Source organism: Rhinatrema bivittatum, chromosome 2 (assembly GCF_901001135.1).
Source record: "Rhinatrema bivittatum chromosome 2, aRhiBiv1.1, whole genome shotgun sequence".
NCBI classification, from domain to species: domain Eukaryota; kingdom Metazoa; phylum Chordata; class Amphibia; order Gymnophiona; family Rhinatrematidae; genus Rhinatrema; species Rhinatrema bivittatum.
In genome coordinates this window covers 585782986-585797690 of record NC_042616.1, presented here as the reverse complement: position 1 = coordinate 585797690, position 14705 = coordinate 585782986, and positions in this window count along the sequence as shown.

The following is a 14705-nucleotide window of genomic DNA, read 5'->3' as shown; positions in this document are numbered from 1 at the left end:
GTTTCAGCCACCCAGTAAACCTACCATTATAATTATCAGCCAATTGTTCTATATGGGAATGAAATCTACATTGAATGGAACAGAATCTCAATATAAACCGTGTACCTCCTCCTCTGTTATGCACGCCACATCCATAGAAATTCCCTCAACAACGGAGGTAAAACATTTCACTTTATGACTTTATACAACAGCCACAGTTCAATTACAGAATGTAGGAAACATTTTCTATTAAAAAAAAACCAAAAAAACCTCACAACTATAAAGCCCCTCTCTTTGTGAAACGGGGTTTTCATATACTACATATAATATCATTTTCATTTGGGAAAGCAACTTCACAAGAAATTCCAAATTCCACCCTGCTCTTTGGGGGTCTTTGTGCCACTCAGCCTTGCTTCCATGCCAAGACCTTGAGCCTTGCAGCTCTCTTTGCCAATGTGCTTTGCCAGTCTGGGGGGCTGCTTAGTGCTTTGCACCACTCATGTTGCGTTGGAGTCTTGAAACCACTGTTTGTGCTGCTTGGTCCCTTTATTAGTGCCTGCCCTGAGGTTTCTTCTGCTACCTTTTCTACTTTATTTCACCTTCATGCTGCCTTCAAATGACATTTTGGGTGCCAGTTTGCCAACTGAGATGCCATCAAGGGTTCATATCACTATTGCTGGTGTCCTGGTTTGGAGCTTTGGGATGTTCTTCCCACGCCTGCTTTTATCTTGGTTTTTTTATACTGGGGTGTTTTGTTCCCAGAACAAAATTTTTTTAAAAAGTCAATAAAAGATACCAGTTTCCTCACTACCAGGGCATGGTGGCACCTGTTTCATAGTTCTTCCTTTCCTCCTAAAATCTCAGCCTGGTTCTCCCACTCTATTGAGAATGAGTTATTATACTGGGAAGTTTTTTTTGTCCAAAAAAGTCCTCATTCTGAAGGACAAAATAGAGGCATAAGTGGAAAAAATGCTCAAGACTAACCATTTTGATATCCTGAATGTGATAAGAGCGAGAGATTTCATGCAAAACCTGAAAATGAGGAGATGGAACATCCTGAGGTCAGTTAAATAATATTGAAAATGGTTTATAAATAAAGCAGCCCTCACCACTTTCCAGGAAAACCACATTGTAATCATTAGAGAAAAATAAAGCAGCCCTCACCACTTTCCAGGAAAACCACATTGTAATCATTAGAGAAACCATTGCTTTGTTCTTAATGTGATACAATTTTCTTTTCGCAAGCCCATTCTACAAGAAAATCTAAATTTCACCCTGCACTTTAGGGGTCTTTATGCCACTTAGCCTTGTTTCATGCCCAGTTCATACAACTTAGAGTTCTCTTTGTCACACTGCCTTTCTTTTGGACCCCAGACCTAACACTTTGCCAATTGTTGGGGGGAGGGGGGCGGCTGCTTTGCACCTCTCATGGTGCTTTGGAGTCTTCAAGCCACTCTTTGTGCTGCTTGACCCCTTTATCAGTGCCTGCCTTGCATGTTTCTCTGACACCTTTTCTGCTTTGTTCATCCTTCATGCTGCCTTAAGATACTAATGCCACATTGGGTGCCAGTCTGCCATTTGAGATGCCAATAAGGGTTCATGGCACTATTATTGGTGCCCTTTTTTAGACTCGGAGTATTTTTCATACTTTTTCTGCTTCATTGCTCCTCTCACAGTGACTTGGTGAAATTCTGTCAATGCTGGGGCCCCTTTGCCCCTTTACAGAGTCATAGGCTATTCATGCCACTTTTGTGCCACTATCCAATCTTGCCAAACTTTCTAGGTACATTGGAGTCATTGACAGTAATGGCAAACGAAAATGAATCAAACTAAAATTTTTTTTTTTTTTCATTTTGAAACTTAAGAAACAAATTAGGGTCTCCACAAAATGAATTTTCAAACAAAACAATCTTTTTCCTGCTGCACACCCTAACCGCAACCCTCAGGAAGAACAGACAGTGCAGGTGGAGAACATGAGCAATGCCCCTGGCCTTCTCCCTCAGGACCCACACTCATTCAACTCCAGCACCAGTGTCAGCAGCCAAGGATGCAGAGTAGAGATTGTGTAAGACATGCCTGATCTGCAATCACTTTAAAGGGAGAGAGGACCTGAGTTATGCTCAGTGTATTCACCTCAGTAAGGACCTCAGTCAAAGAAAGACAATGGAGCATCTGGCAAACGCTGGTATGCAGCATCACATGCAGAAACTGCACCCACTAGCATTGGCATCAGGGGAGGATGGCAGTATTTGCCTCTGTCACTCAAGCAAAAGCTTTGAAAGGGGTTAACATGGGGAAGACTTTACCTCAAGTTGATCCCATGGCCCCTTCCACCAGTCAGGTGGCAGTCCAGCAGCTCCCTGCCATTCGTCTACAGCAGCAATCCACCATAGAAGAAATGGGGTAGTGTTCTGTATCACTATTCTAGGGCAAGAGGAAGGCAGCAATAAAAGTAGTGACAAGGTGCATCAGAGAAATGATTGCTATGGATGGCCAGCCCCTGCAGATAGTGGAGAACGTGTCAGGTGCACATGTTATCCCCCAATTACAAAGCGTCACCCAGGACTACATTTAACAGTCAGGTTATCTCCACCCTGTACAAGCACAGCTGGCTAAGATAGAGGGGAGGAGTATGCATTTCAGCAGTGACATCTGGGCCAGCTTGACTGCTACGCTTGCTTACCTCTTCCTGATGGAACACTTGTGGGAAGTGGCTAAGTCGAGGAGAGTCAGCAACTTTTACAGAGACCAAGTATCTGGGTGCAGGAGGGCTGTGCGGCACAGCCAGGTGATAGATATCTCTCAAACCTCATGCAATATCCTATCAGCCATAATAAAGATACTGAAGGGTAGGCAGCTAGACTGGAGAGGTAGGAGTCTTCAGGCAGGTTTTTTGTGACAGACAGTGATGCAAATATGATAAGGGCAATGGAAGATCAGGGCTCTTGGGACATCTATTGCTTAATGCTTTCCACATTTGCTGCACCTGGCAGTGAAGGATGCCCTAGGGTTGGAGTTCTACAGTCCTGAAGAATCTTATAATGGAGCATTTCCATTGAAGCATGAAAGGTGGATAGCTTCTCTGTGAGAAGCAGGAAGAATTTCAGATGTCTCATAAGCATCTGATTCAAGCTCTTAGCACCTGCTGGAATTCTGATGTTGCAAAGATTAGTGGAGCAGCACACACCCTTTCATGATTTGTCTCTGGAAACAGTGATAGGTGTGAATCACCCCCTGGGGCATCATTATTGGGTAGAATTGAAGCAGCTAATTAAAATCCTGAAGCCCTTCAAGGATACCATGAAGGATATGAGTTCCAGCAGTGCCACCCTGGATGAGATCATCCCAATGGTAAATATTCTAGAGGAAAAGTTAGAAGGTTTCTGTTAGTAAAAGGGAATTGAAACAAACGTGTTGCACTTTGTAGATTCTGTGCAACAGCAGTTACAAATGAGATTGAAATATCTGACAGAAAACAATACTTACATGATTGCCCCACTTTATGATCCATGGGTGAAAGAGATTCTCACCTATATGAAGGAGATACTGACAGGGTGTGTGAACAAGAACACCAGAGATAGAGGCACAGTGGGGATGTAGTGCAGAAAAGAGAGGCCACCTCAGAGTAGTCCAGGCATAAGCAGCACCCTGTCACCCAGCACGTCCTCCCTACCTCAATACAGCAAAGCTACATTGCCCTCGCAGAATGTTATCACCTGACACAAGACGTAGCTAAAGCAGCTGGCAAGAGAGACTCTCACCCCATAACTGCAAAGGAAACTCCAGAATACATTTCTGTGACATACTATCTAACAGATCCTACTAAGGAAATGGGCCTAGCTGTGCTGGCATATTTGGCACGCAAGTCCTTGTTCTGGCCAGGCATGGACTTATCTTTCTGGCTCACCAACCAGCATGACCAGTGGACATATCTTCTCAAAGGCAGGAGACATCATGAGGCCCCATCATTCAAAGCCGGTGTCAGAATGGGTGGAATAGCTGGTCTTTTTGAAAATCAATTTGTCTTTGCTGGGCTTTCCAGAATTTCCATGTGAATGGCAAGACCACCGAAAGCACCTTGGGAGTCTTTCTGCCACTCTGTCTAGCTTCCATGTCCCAGATATACCACCTTGGCACTTTTGATGCCTGTATGTTGTTTGATCTCTGCTTGGATCTCAACCTAGTTCTCCTACCCTACTTCTTTCTTTGTTCTACTAGGCTATTTTATCCCCAAAATAAAAATGTTAAATAAAAGAAAAAATAAATATGTTTCTTCTCCCACCTCATCACTTTTCTAGTTCTCCTCCTTACAGTTTTCTTATACCCTTTACAATCCCAGCCTAGTTATCCCACTCTGCTTTCTCCCTTGGTTATATAGGGGTGTTTTGTCCCCAAAATAAAAGTAAAATGAAAAAAATGCAAGTTCCTTCTCCCACTCAACTTCTTTTCTGGTTTTTCACCTTGAGCAGCATAGTCAAAGTGCATTCAGTGCTCAATAACCAGATAACTAGATCTTATTCAACTATCTAGCAGGCTGCTGAATATCTTGGTACCATTTAGCCACATAAAGAGTGGGTGGGTGGATCAGGGCAATGCCACTTATCTGGTTAAGTTAATTGGATAAGTTATAGCAGCCATAGAGTTGGTTAATTTTAACCAGATATAACTTATCTGGCTAAGTAGCAGTTTGTGCATGGATATTCAGTGGCTTACCTGTGCCACTGAATATCCCTTTCAACTTAGCTGGATATGCTATGTCAGACTAAGGGCTAGATTCATCAAACTATCACATGTGATAGGAAGAGGGGCATGTTTTATAGTAATAGCCTATTTATCGCAATGTGCACTATCTTAGCGCTTCACATAGGTATTACCACAGAGTGCCACAACTTTTTCTCACTTTGCAGTAATACCACAATTGATGCAATTCCTACATACAACCATAGGGGGGGGAGGTATTTTCTTACTTAGTGCTCCTCTGGAGCAGAAGTAATCTGTGCGCGCCGGCCGGCTGCCGGCATGTGCTTCCCCACCCCTCCCCATCCAGACCACGCCCCCGTTGCCTGCCCATTTTTACAGCCCAGATTCAGCTATTCTCTGCAGCACAATGCTGCCATTTTAAGGGCTGCCTCATCACTGTTGAAACAGCCCAATGCTGTATTTCTGCGTCTGCAATTTAATGCTGATTTGACACTATTTTTATCAGCTTCTCTTATATTTTTTATATCTATAGGCTTAGGCAGACCCTCCAGAATCATGCCATGCCAATGTTGCCTTCAGACTCCCTTTCCTCTTCAGGAAGGAAGAGGAAAGGAGCAAATGAAAGAGAAAACAACTGTGGCAGCAACCATCCAGACTCTATTGCCACTCCAACCTCAGGTAATCTTATTCATTTTTCTAACACCCTTTTTTCTTTTAAATTTAATTTTTCCCCTTATGTTAAGACCAGGTTAAACTTTACTGCCTTATGGTGAATTTTCAAAATGCTACATGTGTTAAAATTAGCATATATGCACGTAAATTTCCTCTGTTCACAAACAGAAAACTATATAGTTCAAATCACAAAGAAATATAGCATAAAGCACAATCAATTAAGCAAAACTCATAAGAGGAAAGAAATATAATTCAAAGCACAATCTTTCCTCAGCAAGGAATTGTTGTGAGCGCAGAGGTGCAGTCGCTTGCTCAAGAGGGATTGTGAGCCCTTGGGCCATGGCGCGGCTCAAGGAGGAGCCCCAAGACACACACCATGAGAGGTGAGAGTGTTCAGGCACAGGCTGGAGTAGGAACAAGATTGGACCAGGATCAAGACATGGAGCATCAGGAACTGGAACAAGGCAGGCTCAGCCCTCCACTGGACCTGCATGCACCGGTGAGACCCAGCAATGCAATGCTGGTCTCAAGTGTAGCCCTCCGGCAACTTGGTAGCCCTTCTGGACCCGCTGCTTGGGAATGACGAGTGTGTGAGGCCAGATGGAGGTTGAGGGCAGGAACAAGACGAGACATGGAATTCAAGAAACTTGGAAGACTCAGAAGAGGGTACGTGGAACTTGGAAGACTCAGACGAGGATACATGGAACTTGGAAGACTCAGACAAGGTTTCAGGATACTTGGAAAACTCAGGTGAGGATTCAGGATTCAGGCACTAGTACAGGCTGAGTACTGCGCCACAGTGCGCCCTACACAGCTGCCCATGAGTGGTCGTGGACCACGCCGGAAGAGAAGTAGAATCCAGGTGAGAAAATGGAGACTTGGAACTGTAAACATATCAAAGATTCAGGAGAAGCCTGCACTGAGGCACGCCTTACACAGCCACCCGTGGCTGGTCGCAGACCATGCTGAAGCGGAGCAGGTTCTGGCTTGAGTCTTGGGCATGGAAAGAAGCAGAAACAAGATACTCCATGCCATGTGCAGAGGCTTCCCGGCGACGGCTCCTGCCGCAAAGAGCAGTCCCAGCAGCACCTCCTGCCATGGAGGTGGAAGGATGGTGGCGGTCCAGGTGGCCTAGGCCACGAGCAGAGGACGTCCTGCAGTGTCAGGCAGGTGAGAGGCTGCTCGCAGGATGGGCTCTGCGAGCAGCATTGAACAGGAATATTAATAAGGGTTTAGCAAGCACACAGTAAATAGCTTTGTATGCTCTCTTCCACATGCTATTTGGCATGCAATAACTAATGCCTAAAAATAAAATCCAACTGGGATGTGATAGGGAAAATTGAATTGGTGGAGTGGTGGCATTGTATGCAAAAGATGGCATGGGGTCAAGTATGATAAAAATCCTGCAGGAAACAAAATGCATTGTGGAATCCTTATGGAGAGAAACTCCATATGTGTCAGGTAAACATATAACAGTTTGCTATATAGTATTGGTCACCTGGCCAAAATGAAGAAATGCACCAGGATCATATTAACATTTTATGGGGGGGGGGGTCATAAAAGGGGTTTACCAGTGTTATATAAAAGGTAAAACAATAATCAACTATATTTAGTAAGGCTCATTTAAATCATATTGATGCCTACTTTTTTTTTTTTAGTTTGTTTTGAAAACTCAATTTACCATACATGAAATATGAAAAGCCGATGAGTGGTCCTCTGCAGGTGCTAAGTTTGGCAAAAGAATGCTCCAAGCTACTGTTATTCCTACCCTGGCTGAAAAAGTACTGCTTTAAGTACCTTCAATCAAGCCTGGGGCATATAACAGAACCTATCATTTCCATTTCTGTTAACTGATACATCAGTCTGGATGATCTCAGCGCAATGTTATTAAACTATATATGGTACTTTTATTTTTCAATAAATAGCGAGATGGGGTTATTAGGGATGTGCAATCGTTTTTCCCAAATTAGGCAATGTCAATGAAATTGCCTAATTCGGAATGGTTCGGGAGAACCAAAAAACGATTGAATTTTTTCCGAAATTTCAGAAAAAATTCATTTTTGAGTTAGTGCGCACTTACTCCCAATAGTGCTCACTAACCCGAAAATTGGGCCCCCCGAAAAATAAACCATGAACTGCGGGAAAAATGAAATTCCCACAGGGGGGGAGCCCCCGAAACGAAGCCCGACACCAAATTTTTACTGGAAGCACATCTCTACTATTTATTTCTCTGATTCTTTTGCCTGTGCTACTAAGGAAACATGTGAAGTGGAGCCTGAAGTATTGCTATGCATTTGATTATAGCACCTGAATGGAAAGTTTCCAGTAAACTGGGTGGGGGTGGATAGTTGGGTTTATTATTTAATAGAAAAGGAACTGACAGCTGTAAACCAAAATTCTTGTATAAATGTATATGCCACCGGATTTTGTATTTTTATTAATCTAATAATTAGATGTAACTCATGGAGTGAAACTTGAAGGTCTTAGATGGAAACACTGCTGCTATTAGAATTAAACTGATTATTTTTTTATATTTGAAACACCAAGATGTTCTTGCTACAGGCTACGATAGCTGCCAAAGATGTCAGAAGCCTTAGATTGAAAGCAGCATTTTCCCCTAGATACTGTACTAATAATACATGCCAAGGGCCAATAGCATCTTCATATATCATGGCAAAGCTTGCAATGTGGCAGTATGAATTTTCTGCTTTTCTGGTTCCCAATACACTGCCATGATAGTATAAATAGGGTACTCAAGGTTAAAAAAAAAAAATGGTATTAACTGACCATGTAGTCCCGGCAGGTAGGGTGATGGGAGTGGGGCAAGTCTGTGTCATTTGAGAATATGTAGTGGGCATTTTTTAATATCAAAGGTGGATTTTCAGTAATCCAGCCCAGGCTTTCCCCAGAACAACAAGTGCTGGAATCCAGTGCAAGTATAATTCTGAAGCTGTTTCCTAGAGAACGTAGGGTGAGCGAGAAAACAACCTGGTGATGAGACAGACAGAAAAATACAATGACAGCTTGAGAATCTGAGGGAGAGCTGAGCTGCAGTGTCACAGAGAAGGAGTGCTGCACTAGTACTCCTCTCCAAACAGTGTAAAAGTTGCTCAGAACATTGAAAAGCCTGGCAGGAAAATAGTTAACACTCTGGAATGAGTGGGAGTGTGACTGGATAGTATTTAATTATATTTAAGAAACCTACAGAGGTAAGTTTAGGATTAGGTAAACTTAATAGTAAAGACAGCTAGCTACCTGCGGTTAAATACTGTCAGTTTTGATAATTAGAGTATGTGATTGGAAAAGAAAAGCAAGTTAAGCAAAATACTGTTTGAGAGAGTGAGAGCGTCACCTGAAAGACACAAAACTCCCTGATGCTTTGTAAATAGAGGAAAGCACAAAGCTGAAGTCTAAACTGAGTCTTGTGCATGTTAGTCTGGAACCTCTAGCCAATCAGTAAGCAACAGAGTTCAGACAAAAGAAGTTACTAGCTTGCTTTCAAAGGAAGAACTGTAGGTGATTCCCATTAAAGACAGAGAATCTCAGAATTTATCTCCTCAAACAGCGAAAAGGCATAATGAGATAATATTGTAAGGAAAGAAAGGAATTTGAAGAGAGAGTGAATAACATAAATGAAGGAATGAGATCTCTCTGAAAGCAAGTATATCAATCACCCCTATTGTTCCTGACCAGCTTAGTTCTGGAATACATTATTATCCTTTGTTTTTATAGTTAGCTCAAAAGTCCAACAAGCCATCGAAGTCACAACACCTTAAGGAACACATTTAGTTTTCGGAAGAACTGTCGGTGCAAGGGAGTTATTTTTCTTTCTTGATTTTCTTTAATAGTAAGTTGGTAGGTTCAGATCGGCGATACTCAAGATTCAGTCAACGCACCTCAGCTACATGCTCAAAGAATGCCAGCCAAGTCCAAGAAGTAAATGTTAAGTGTATATGTATACACACCAGCTAGACATACAGGCCTGTTTATCAAAGACAACAGTGGACACACCAGTAAAGAGAGGACAGTAAAAGAAAAGAAAAAAAGAAATAGAAGTGTAAAACTCACAAAGAGAGACAGACAATAAAAAGAAAAGGTATAAAAGAAAAGATACTTACCCAGAAGTGCTCTTGAAGACAAATTACATACCTAGGGAGACATAACCGAGAGAGAAACACAAAGAATCAATTGCTAGGATCAAACTAATGAGACAGTCCTAAAAAAAACAAAAGATACTATTGCATAAACTGTTGCTTATCTGACTGTGTTGCTCAATAGAATCCTGGAACTCCGGAGTTCTTTGCTTCTTGTTCTTGGAATACTAGGGGTTAGAAATAAAGAAAGGAAAGTTATAGAGGGGTTTTTTGTATTTGTGTTCATTGACTAGAAAAAGTATTGTTTGCTAAAAAAAAAAAAAAAGGAAAACTGTTGCTTTAAAATAAATATGTTAAATTAGTATTTATAAAAAAGAAGTTATTTCCTTTGTTCATTTATCCTTGAATCCACTCTTAACCTTGAGAGATTTTTTGGGGTGGGCTGTGGACCCCTAACCTTCTGGGAGACCTAGTCAGGAAGAAGGCACTGACTACTAGGGATGTGAATCATGAGCCCGATTGTCTTAACGATCAAAATCGTCTGGCAGGAGAAGAAAATCGTGTTTGGCATGATTTTTTAGTTAAAAAATTGGTTTTTCCGATTAGTTAGTGCGCACTAACAGAAAATGATACAATTTGACACTTTTCAGGTCAGTTTAGGAATGAATATGTATTCCTATTGGCTGCCCTCTTATTTATTCATGTTACCAAGGTTCCCACTGACAGTATATGGGGGATGGGAAATGGAAACAGTTGGTAGCTTGACAAAACAAGTAATGTGATCAGTCAATGTGACTAGAACTTGTGCCCTAGCCCTGATACCGGGAGTGTTGTGATCTTCCTGCACGCAGTGCCCTATCCCTGATACCGGGGGTGTTGTGATATTCCTGCACTGAGCAGGGATACGGCACTGCATGCAGGAAGATCACAACACTCCCGGTATCAGGGTTAGGGCACTGTGTGCAGGAAGATCACATCACTCCCGGTATCAGGGATATGGCACTGTGTGCAGGAAGATCACAACTCTCCCAGAATCAGGGATAGGGCACTGTGTGCAGGAAGATCACAACACTCCTGATATCAGGGATAGGGCACTGTGTGCAGGAAGATCACAACACTCCCGGTATCAGGGTTAGGGCACTGTGTGCAGGAAGATCACAACACTCCCGGTATCAGGGATATGGCACTGTGTGCAGGAAGATCACAACACTCCCGGTATCAGGGATAGGGCACTGAGTGCAGGAAGATCACAACACTCCCGGTATCAGGGATAGGGCACTGTGTGCAGGAAGATCACAACACCCCTGGTATTAGGGATAGGGCACTGCATGCAGGAAGATCACAACACCCCGGTATCAGGGATAGGGCACTGCGTGCAGGAAGATCACAACACTCCCAGTATCAGGGATACGGCACCGCATGCAGGAAGATCACAACACTCCTGGTATCAGGGATAGGTCACAAGTTCTAGTCACATTGACTGATCACATTACATTTTTTGTCAAGCTACCAACCGTTTCCATTTCCCATCCCCCCAACCATCACCTCAGTGGGAACCTTGGTAACATCAATAAATAAGAGGGCAGCCAGCCAATAGGAATACATATTCATTCCTAAACTGATCTTTACTGACCTGAAAAGTGTCAATTTGTATCATTTTCTGTTAGTGCGCACTAACCATGGTTAGGGCACACTAACTCCCATTGTTAGTGCGCACTAACTAACTCCCGTTAGTGCACACTAACCCGATTAATGATTTTTTAACGATAAATCATTAGAATTCCTATTGTATCGTGTTCTTTAACGATTTAAGACAATTTTAAAATTATCGGATGATAATTTTAATCGTTGAAAAACGATTCACATCCCTACTGACTACACCCCTGGGGGCAACATCTGAGAGCTTGCTGCCCTGGTCATCATGACTATACTCTTGACACCAACCTTGGCCACGACAGCAGTCTTCACACAACACACACATCTGTAACAGACTTTTGAATTGCATGTCATGGTTCTGTAAAAAAAAGTCCATGATGCTTTTTAGTGATTTGCAAAATATATTCCTAATTGTACAAAATTCCTCTCAAATGTTTGAAATATATGGTATGTTTCAGCAAAGCTTTAATTTTTTAAATGACTGTCTGATCTTTACAACACTTTTATCTGCATAGGGGAATGATGGACAGGGCCCAGGAGTGACACATATGCTGGAAGTGGGATAAAGAGACTAAGAGAAATGCTGCAAAATGGAAAATATAGGTGTTTTGAGTGCAGATATACACTTCGATAGCAATTAGTGCAGGGTAATTTTAGTCCTTATTGACTAGCCCATTAAGTAAACAAAATCTTCTTTAACTAAAAGTTTTGCTTTTTATACATAAAATATACACCTCTTGAGGCCACTAAGTAGCCTGAAGTCCAGGATTTGCAATGAATTTAATTTTTTCCTTGACATTTTCATGTAAAGTGTTAGTCAATAAGTGTCAAAATTGCCCAGATATAACAGTAACTATGGGAAATGAGTTAGGATAAATATGATGAATTTAATTTATCAAGAGTCAATAGTAGGATAAAGCTGTCTAGATAGGGATAAAGTCTGAATGTAACTTTTACAAGCAAACCTTATCCCACATTTTCAAACGGAACTTTTATAAATAGGTTTGCTTTTAAAATTCTTGGGTAAGAACCCAGCTATGTACACAAACTCACCTGTACAAAGTTACCCTGATCTATTGAGGGTATAAATTGTGTGGGGTAACCAATCCACATACTTTTCACATAAAAAGTATGCACACAAGTCCCAACTTCCCCCCAACTCTGCCCTAACGCTGCTCCCAAAGTCACGTAAAAATAAGCAGGAAATCAGGTTATGCACATACTTTATTTATTTATTTTATTTATTTAAAATATTTTCTATACCGTCACTAAGTAATATACCATCACAACGGTTTGATCCAGGATGGCTCTGTAGAAAAGTGAGTAGGCAGAGTTCATGAATAGACCTAGATGACAAAACTCACATAAGGTCTCAAGGAAGCTCAGGAACTGAAAAGGTTTAGGCCCTCGAGGAGCGAGTACCTGGTTCCAGGGAAAGCTCTGAGAGAGCGATGGTAACTCACAATTGTTTGTAGCAGCGAAAGCTTCCAAGCAGTAGAGAATCTTCAGAGTGTCCAGGAACATGGGCACTCTGAAGGAGTGAACTTGAGGAGCGAGTACCGGTTCCTATCTGTAATCTGAAAGTAAAGAAAAAGAATGAGGCCCCCAAGGAGCAGGTACCTCTGGTAAGTCCGAGGAGGAAGAGTAGCTTGGGGGGAGTAGTCCGTAGGTAGTGAACATATTCCCAATCCAACCCCTTGCTAACTCAGTTAGATAGCGAAATAGAGACCTTTAAATATTGGATGCGGATAATGTCATCTCAGGGGGACGCCCCAGAGGTTCGTGCCCTTGCTGGCACTTCAATCAGAGCGAGCGCGTGCCCTAGGTCTTCAGGCAACATGGCGGATCAGCAACATCGAGCCGGTCCATCAGACCCAGAGGGAGTCGCCACAGAGGTAAAGAGGGCGGAGTGAGGACATCGAGCAGCGACGGTCGCAACAGTATCCTCTAATGATGTGCCTGTTTGTCCAGGCTTTATATCCCTACAAGGGCCTGACCTCTATCCTCGAATGTGGTACCTGTCCATCCAGGCCTAATGTCCCAACGAGGGCTTGACCTGTATCCTCGAATGCTGTGCCTGTTCGTCCAGGCTTTATGCCCCTACAAGGGCCTGACCTGTATCCTCTAATGCAGTGCCTGTTCATCCAGCTTTATACCCCTACGAGGGCCTGACCTCTATCCTCGAATGATGTGCTTGTCCATCCATGCCTTATGTCCCTCCAAGGGCTTGACCTTTATCCTCAAATGCTGTGCCTGTACGTCCAGGATTTATGTCCCTACGAGAGTTTGACCTCGAATGCTGTGCCTGTCCATCCAGGCTTTATGTCCCGAAAAGAGCTTGACCTTTATCCTCGAATGCTGTGCCTGTACGTCCAGGATTTATGTCCCTACGAGAGTTTGACTTCGAATGCTGTGCCTGTCCATCCAGGCTTTATGTCCCGAAAAGAGCTTGTCCTTTATCCTCGATTACTGTGCCTGTCCGTCCACATTTGGAATGTACGAACATAAAAATCTGACAAGATATTTGGAGCTTGCGTATTTCATATGCTCAATAGTTTTCATGACCTTCATAATATGGGGGCCATGTTCCCTAAATCTTTCATAGGTGACAACATTAATGTTTCTTCTAGTACTATAGAAAAGGTGGTAGTTGCACTCTAGTTCATCCTCTGTCCCATAGTTTACAGAGGCACTGTAGGGTACAAAGTCAACATAGGTCGATTTTGTAGATTTGTGCGGGAGATGATATCTGCGCATCTTTTGATCCTAAGGGCTGAACCCTCATTGCAAAGGGAAACCTCAGTCTCCAGCAATTCAAAATACTAATCCTTCACAGCATGGATCCTTAAATAAAACAAACAATTTTATTTTAGTTTCAGGGCAGAGCAGAGAACCTCCTCCATCTTGCTCATGAAGCTATGATCTGTTTGCACATGCTTAAATCCTAACAATTTGTACCATTATACACTCTAGGGGCCAACCCATTCCGGGGATCCCTTCCCTGTTCATCGGAAAGGGAACTCTCCCCGGGGTAGCCAGCCTATCTCTTAGTACCTGTTGACCCATGTTGAACCGCTGTTCACAGTGAGACCTCCTCTATGTCACCACGCTTTGAAGGCTTGTGCTCTACTCTAGGGGCCGACCCATTCCGGGGAGCCCTTCCCTGCTCAAAGGAAAGGGAACTCTCCCTGGGGCCAGCCTGTCTTGCCCATATCAAAACCACAGGGACCTGATTACCTCTGCTCTGCCAGCCTGTCTTGCCCCTATCAGCTTTCTGCCACTCTGCCTTGCTGCCATACACCAGATGACTCACTCAACAAGTTGTGGTGTTCTTGCCACTATCATGGTTCTTCAGTGTGTTGGTGCTAGTCTTTCTGCTTGCTATGTTCCCTCTTCATTGTGCTGTAGGATGTTGATGCCACTTGTCTTGCCGCTTTGCCTGTCGTGCTGCCTTCGAGGGTTCATGCATCTGTTATCGGTGCTCTCTTTTGAAGCTGTGGTATGTTTTTGATACTCTCGCTACTGTGCTTTGTGCCTCTGTTAAAGCACTCTTGCCACTTCTGGTACCCCTTTCCCCCTTTACAGTGCCTTAGGCTATTCATG